This window comes from Lepisma saccharinum, chromosome 13 (genome assembly GCF_977018435.1).
Source record: "Lepisma saccharinum chromosome 13, izLepSacc3.1, whole genome shotgun sequence".
Classification (NCBI taxonomy): domain Eukaryota; kingdom Metazoa; phylum Arthropoda; class Insecta; order Zygentoma; family Lepismatidae; genus Lepisma; species Lepisma saccharinum.
Genome location: NC_139241.1, coordinates 15778163 through 15785275, shown reverse-complemented (window position 1 = coordinate 15785275; position 7113 = coordinate 15778163). Strand labels below are relative to the sequence as shown.

At 37.9% G+C, this 7113-nt stretch overlaps 3 non-coding genes across 3 annotated transcripts; all 3 read left to right on the top strand.

Moving 5' to 3' along the window:
• On the top strand, positions 1–119 carry LOC145997648 (U5 spliceosomal RNA). The gene has a single exon (XR_014443046.1). It is a non-coding gene; the product is annotated as a U5 spliceosomal RNA (small nuclear RNA).
• A 3094-nt stretch (positions 120–3213) lies between these two features.
• Positions 3214–3331, top strand: LOC145997799 (U5 spliceosomal RNA). The gene has a single exon (XR_014443190.1). It is a non-coding gene; the product is annotated as a U5 spliceosomal RNA (small nuclear RNA).
• Positions 3332–4888: 1557 nt separating this feature from the next.
• Positions 4889–5003, top strand: LOC145997753 (U5 spliceosomal RNA). The gene has a single exon (XR_014443147.1). It is a non-coding gene; the product is annotated as a U5 spliceosomal RNA (small nuclear RNA).
• Positions 5004–7113: the final 2110 nt, after the last annotated feature.

Sequence of the window (7113 nt, the reverse complement as noted above, 5' to 3'; positions counted from 1 at the left end):
CAACTCTGGTTTCCCTTCATGCGCAAAAATCTTTCGCCTTTTACTAAAGATTTCCGTGGAGGGGAACAACAAACGAGTCTAATATTATTTTTTATAAAGGCTTGGTACAAATTGAGCCCGATTAGCAAACACAACGAAAACTGTAGGTGGAAATGTGTGCTCTTGATAATCTCTCACCTTATGAAATTTGCAGGCAGGAGGATCTGTATGGGCGCTTGCTGCTAAATTTCCAAATGCTCTTGTCATTTCACAAACGAAGCCGAACATGGAAATGACTTCACAGGGAGGATTGTATGGAAACAGAGTTAGCATGATCAAAACAAAGTGTTTTAAACAATATGTTTTCTCCGTTTAAAACATATTTCTTTGTTTATTTCAAATGTTTAAACAAAGCGTTTGAAACATGTTTCTTTTCAGATTTGTTTAAAACACATTTTGATACTTGACGTTTGATAGTTTGTGATTATTTGTGTGTTTTGTAACTACGCGTTTTCTTTAAATGAGTATCATTCTCTTTATTGTGCATTAGAATCTGCTCAGTGGTTCAAAATGTACATCAAATAACACATATATGGTGATGGATACCGTGGGCCACGTTTAAAATTCATGGCTATGATTTATGCAGATGTTTAAGATTTAGATCCATTCACGATGATAATTAATCAGAAGCTACCACTTGGACTCATTGGGGCCTGGAAACTGTGGATTATTTGGAGCTTCTCGAACAGCGTACAGGCGAGATTTAAGACTAACATAAATGTGTATTTTAAGAAGTTAGTCAAGCGTTTGCTTGTAATATGAACACAATCAATCCTTGGATGTTCTACAAAGGCATTATTTTTCATTATTCTTAAAAAAATGTAATCTTGGCATTTTGTTTAAAAGTTTTATTTTATTAAAAAAAAAATATATCCTTTTCGACAAATCAACATTAAAAGCATGTTAAATCAAACAAAAGAACACAAATTTGCCAACCCTGTATGGAAGTAACATTGTGAAAAAGAAGTCGTTAGCGTATGATAGGATATTTTGGAACACAAAATTCCTTTTACTTATTTCTTTATCTCTAATTTACAATTGTCGAAATGTAACTTGCTTTGATGCCGAGAATTATTACGTTAAGTAATTTCCACGGAAATATCTTGTTTTATATTCATGGCTATTGCCCAATCTATAGTAAATTTTGAGATTCCATCACTACATCTATACGTGCAAGAATCGCATGACATGAAAGAGACCCGTCACAACCGAAATAACTGCGGTAATTTTCTTTCTTGCTTCGGTTTGGTTTCTTTACGAAACATTATTAAGCATGCCTGTGGGAGAAACCCGAAAGTGTAATCGTCTTGCACATGAGAACAGGTAAACTGAAAACTCTTCGTGAAATGGAATTTGTTGCCAAAGTACAAGTTCCCACTAGTTGAAATGGTGGCCGAGAGATGGCAGAATATGCTGTCGGTTTATCATTTGTGTACGTTGGTCCGTGCACATGACGCAAATTAGAAATCGGCACGGATTTATATCCTTATTCTCTCGTTTTAAGAAACGAAAATCACACAAAACGAGGTTTTATGTTTCAACAAGTAAAACAGCAATTTCCTACGGAACCTACCCCTTCCCATGAGCAGTGAATAGAACTGCAACATAGGCTAGGAAAAATTGGTGGCCTGGAAAATTCGAAGACTGCCTAAAAACAAGGCTTCCGGGCCAGATGGTATACGACCCGAACTGCTGCGACATCCCACTCGCAAATTACTTGTAAACATTACATACATATTCAATGCCATCCTACAACTAGGCTACTTTCCCACTGCATGGAAGAAGGCAAAGGTAATAACATTGCCCAAACCTGGAAAGAGTACTCTCAAACCGGAGAATTATAGGCCAATAAGTCTCCTTTCACACCTTGGAAAACTCTTCGAAAGAGTATTTCTCTCAAGACTCATGACACACGTAGAAACCTCCTCGCTCCTACCACACCACCAATTTGGTTTTAGAGCCTACCACAGTACCACCTCTCAACTGGTCCGTGTGGTAGACTACATCACAACGGCATTCAATAGAAAACAGTTCGCAATAGGGGTTTACCTAGATATAAGCAAGGCCTTTGACCGAGTCTGGCACTCTGGTCTCATATATAAACTATTACGGCAAGGTTTCCCGGATTGCTATGTCCGACTCCTCCAATCTTACCTGAGCAAACGCAGTTTCTTTGTCTCCTTCTCAGGTTCAACGTCTCAAACCCGGCTCATATTAGCAGGTGTACCTCAAGGAGCAGTACTCTCTCCACTATTGTACACGCTATATACAGCAGATGTCCCAACTTCAGAGAGATGTTTCCAAGCCACATATGCTGACGACACCGCATTCTTTGCAGCCAGTCGTCGAATAGCCTTATGCTACCGCTACCTTCAACAACAACTCGATGAGTTCCAAGCGTGGGCTCGCAAATGGCGTCTGAAGGTGAACACCGGGAAAAGTGTATGTGTCATCCACACAAAAAGAAGAAAGTATGAACTCAGACAACTTTCATATTACGGACAAGCAGTGCCACATGAAGACAAAGTCAAATATCTAGGGGTCACCCTAGATCGAGGACTCACGTTTGCCTCTCACATCCAAGATGTGGCCAACAGATGACTACGAAAAGTATTTGCACTTTTCGTTATGTTCACATGTCCGGAACTCACACTACAGACGAGGCTACATCTACTCCAGATGTACATCATTCCAACTTTGACCTACGTGGGCCCAGCCTGGCAGCATGCCGCCTATTCACATCTTAAACGATTGTAACGGGTGCAAAGCAAAGCAGCTCGGATAATCTCAGGCCACGACATCTATACACGCAGCACCCAAGTTTTGGAGGATCTGGAATTAACTCCAGTAATCCAGAAGCTTCGAGACGCTCACCAAAAATTCTGGCAAACCCTGCCGAGACATACAAATCCGGAAATAGAACATATGGGAACAGCAAATCCCTTCAGACACACATATGCAATGCCACGGCCATGAAACATAATTTCCGTATGAAGCATTCCTTGTGTTGCGACAGTTGCACACACAAGATCCACGTATAGCCACAGGCACTTTTCATTAATCCCACACACACTTCATTTATACACTTTTCACAGAGTCAAGGGCCAAAACAGCTCGACACTCACCTTCAAAACGTCAGATTTATGCCATGCCATGCCATGCCATGCCTGGAAACAATTCTGGTTTCCCTTCATGCGCAAAAATCTTTCGCCTTTTACTAAAGATTTCCGTGGAGGGGAACAACAAACGAGTCTAATATTGTTTTTTATAAAGGCTTGGTACAAACTGAGCCCGATTAGCAAACACAACGAAAACTGTAGGTGGAAATGTGTGCTCTTGATAATCTCTCACCTTATGAAATTTGCAGGCAGGAGGATCTGTATGGGCGCTTGCTGCTAAATTTCCAAATGCTCTTGTCATTTCACAAACGAAGCCGAACATGGAAATGACTTCACAGGGAGGATTGTATGGAAACAGAGTTAGCATGATCAAAACAAAGTGTTTTAAACAATACTTTTTTTTCTCCGTTTAAAACATATTTCTTTGTTTATTTCAAATGTTTAAACAAAGCGTTTGAAACATGTTTCTTTTCAGATTTGTTTAAAACACATTTTGATACTTGACGTTTGATAATTTGTGATTATTTGTGTGTTTTGTAACTACGCGTTTTCTTTAAATGAGTATCATTCTCTTTATTGTGCAATAGAATCTGCTCAGTGGTTCAAAATGTACATCAAATAACACACATATGGTGATGGATACCGTGGGCCACGTTTAAAATTCATGGCTATGATTTATGCAGATGTTTAAGATTTAGATCCATTCACGATAATAATTAATCAGAAGCTACCACTTGGACTCATTGGGGCCTGGAAACTGTGGATTAGTTGGAGCTTCTCCAACAGCGTACAGGCGAGATTTAAGACTAACATAAATGTGTATTTTAAGAAGTTAGTCAAGCGTTTGCTTGTAATATGAACACAATCAATCCTTGGATGTTCTACAAACACATTATTTTTCATTATTCTAAAAAAAATGTCATCTTGGCATTTTGTTTAAAAGTTTTATTTTTTTAAAAAAAATATATCCTTTTCGACAAATCAACATTAAAAGCATGTTAAAACAAACAAGAGAACACAAATTTGCCAACCCTGTATGGAAGTAACATTGTGAAAAAGAAGTCGTTAGCGTATGATAGGAAATTTTGGAACACAAAATTCCTTTTACTTATTTCTTTCTCTCTAATTTACAATTGTCGAAATGTAACTTGCTTTGATGCCGAGAATTATTACGTTAAGTAATTTCCACGGAACTATCTTGTTTTATATTCATGGCTATTGCCCAATCTATACTAAATTTCGAGATTCCATCACTACATATATACGTGCAAGAATCGCATGACATGAAAGTGACCCGTCACAACCGAAATAACTGCGGTAATTTTCTTTCTTGCTTCGGTTTGGTTTCTTTACGAAACATTATTAAGCATGCCTGTGGGAGAAACCCGAAAGTGTAATCGTGTTGCATATGAGAACAGGTAAACTGAAAATTCTTCGTGAAATGGAATTTGTTGCCAAAGTACAAGTTCCCACTAGTTGAAATGGTGGCCGAGAGATGGCAGAATTTGCTGTCGGTTTATCATTTGTGTACGTTGGTCCGTGCACATGACGCAAATTAGAAATCGGCACTGATTTATATCCTTATTCTCTCGTTTTAAGAAACGAAAATCACACAAAACGAGGTTTTATGTTTCAACAAGTAAAACAGCAACTTCCTACGGAACCTGCACGTTCCCATGAGCAGTGAATTGAACTGCAACATAGGCTAGGAAAAATTGGTGGCCTGGAAACAACTCTGGTTTCCCTTCATCCGCAAAAATCTTTCGCCTTTTACTAAAGATTTCCGTGGAGGGGAACAACAAACGTGTCTAATATTATTTTTTATAAAGGCTTGGTACAAACTGTGCCCGATTAGCAAACACAACGAAAACTGTAGGTGGAAATGTGTGCTCTTGCTCAGCTTGATAATCTTTCACCTTCTGAAATTTGCAGGCAGGAGGATCTGTATGGGCGCTTGCTGCTAAATTTCCAAATGCTCTTGTCATTTCACGAACGAAGCCAGTAGTGTGGTTTGTGGTATTATTGGCGCGAGAAATGATGAACCCCTCTCAGGCAGATTTGCCTACACTTAAAACTAGCTCAACATGCCCATATGAGCTTTTTGCTCAAGTGTGGAACTCTGTCTAATCCAAGATTTTTGTAAAAATGCCCTCGAGAATTTCCTGTGATAGTATGACCCCCCTCAGATTGATTTGCCTACACTTATAAAAGGCACTTCTGTGAGATTCTTGTCCATAAATTTGTAAAAAATATGCTCTTCTTGATATTGTATGATATCTTAAGTATAGTAACTGCTATAGTGCCCTAGCATGTATAGATTTCAAAATATTAACAATTTTGTTAATATTGCACTTTTCAGAAAATTCTATTTATAAAAATTAGGCATTTACAGCTTAAATATTGCATATATCAGGAAAATTATAGAGACATAAAATGTAGAGAATCATGCCTAGAATATGCCTACAAAATTTCAAGTCTCCAGTACTGATAGTTTTTGAAAAATCTCAAATTCAAAAAATTATCGATGTTTTAACAAAACTTCTAAACAGCCTCTAGATTTCAAATATGCAACCCCCATGCACCTATCTTGAAAAATAGGCAAGTTATTCAAGATCTAGAGAACAACAAGAGATTTTTGAAAAATTATAGAGATCAAAAAGTTGCATCTTGCCATGTCCAGGCCAAAGCAACAAACCCCATGTCTCTAGGATTCATGGTTCCAGAGATAATCAAAATTCAAAAAATTATCGATTTTTTAACAAAACTTCTAAACTTCAAATATGCAACCCCCATGCTCCTATCTTGAAAAATAGGCAAGTTATTCAAGATCTAGAGAACAACAAGAGATTTTTGAAAAATTATAGAGATCAAAAAGTTGCATCTTGCCATGTCCAGGCCAAAGCAACAAACCCCATGTCTCTAGGATTTATGGTTCCAGAGATAATCAAAATTCAAAAAATTATCGATTTTTTCAAAATTTGAGTATGTTGCTCTGGGGAACATGCAGAGTCACCCCCAGGAATATAACTGGCCTAGGATCAAAACTAGTGAAAATTGCAAAAATAAAATAATCGATTTTTTCAAAATTTCAGTATGTTGCTCTGGGGGCCATGCAGAGTCACCCCCATAAATATAATTATCCTAGGATCAAAACTAGTGACAGAATGCAGAAACAAAAATTATAATAGGGCTTGGATACAGCTACCAGCCACTATATTTTTATTTTGAACACAGCACTTAAAACTAGGCCAAGATGCACCCCCACCCACCCCCACCCACACCCATACATATTTACTTCCCGGTGCACTTCTATTGCATCATGCTGTGTAATATTATGCAATAAATTATTAGGCATGTGTTGTTTTCTGATTAATTGGTTATGACATAATGTGATGATGTGGTGTTTTCTGATTGGTTTAAATAAGCAAGGTTTCTATTGGCTCTGTAAATCTATATAAGCCAGGGCACAGTGCAGATTCTTCACCATTGCTGGATCGGCAGTGGAACCCACATCGCGGGGGATAGAACCTGAACAGGCTCCACCAAAGTATAGGAGACTTGAAGCATATAATTTGGCGGAATGACCCAAGTAAGGTCATAGAAACAATATACACTGATACAATAAAAGCCAATTTTTGGCAGGGGGGCCAAAGTGGTTCCTAAATACAAAATAATTAATATCTCAAGAACTAATTGACATAGCGCTATGCAGTTTTTTTGTCTGCCATACAGTCTGGTGGAATAACCCAAGCAAGATCATAGGAACAATATACACTGGTGCAGTAAAAGCCAATTTTTGGCAGGGGGGCCAAAGTGGTTCCTAAATACAAAATAATTAATATCTCAAGAACTAATTGACATAGAGCTATGCAGTTTTTTTTGTCTGCACTGAACCCAACTGATATTTTTTATTAAGCATATAATTTTGATTTGAATCCCAAGAAATTTTACATAA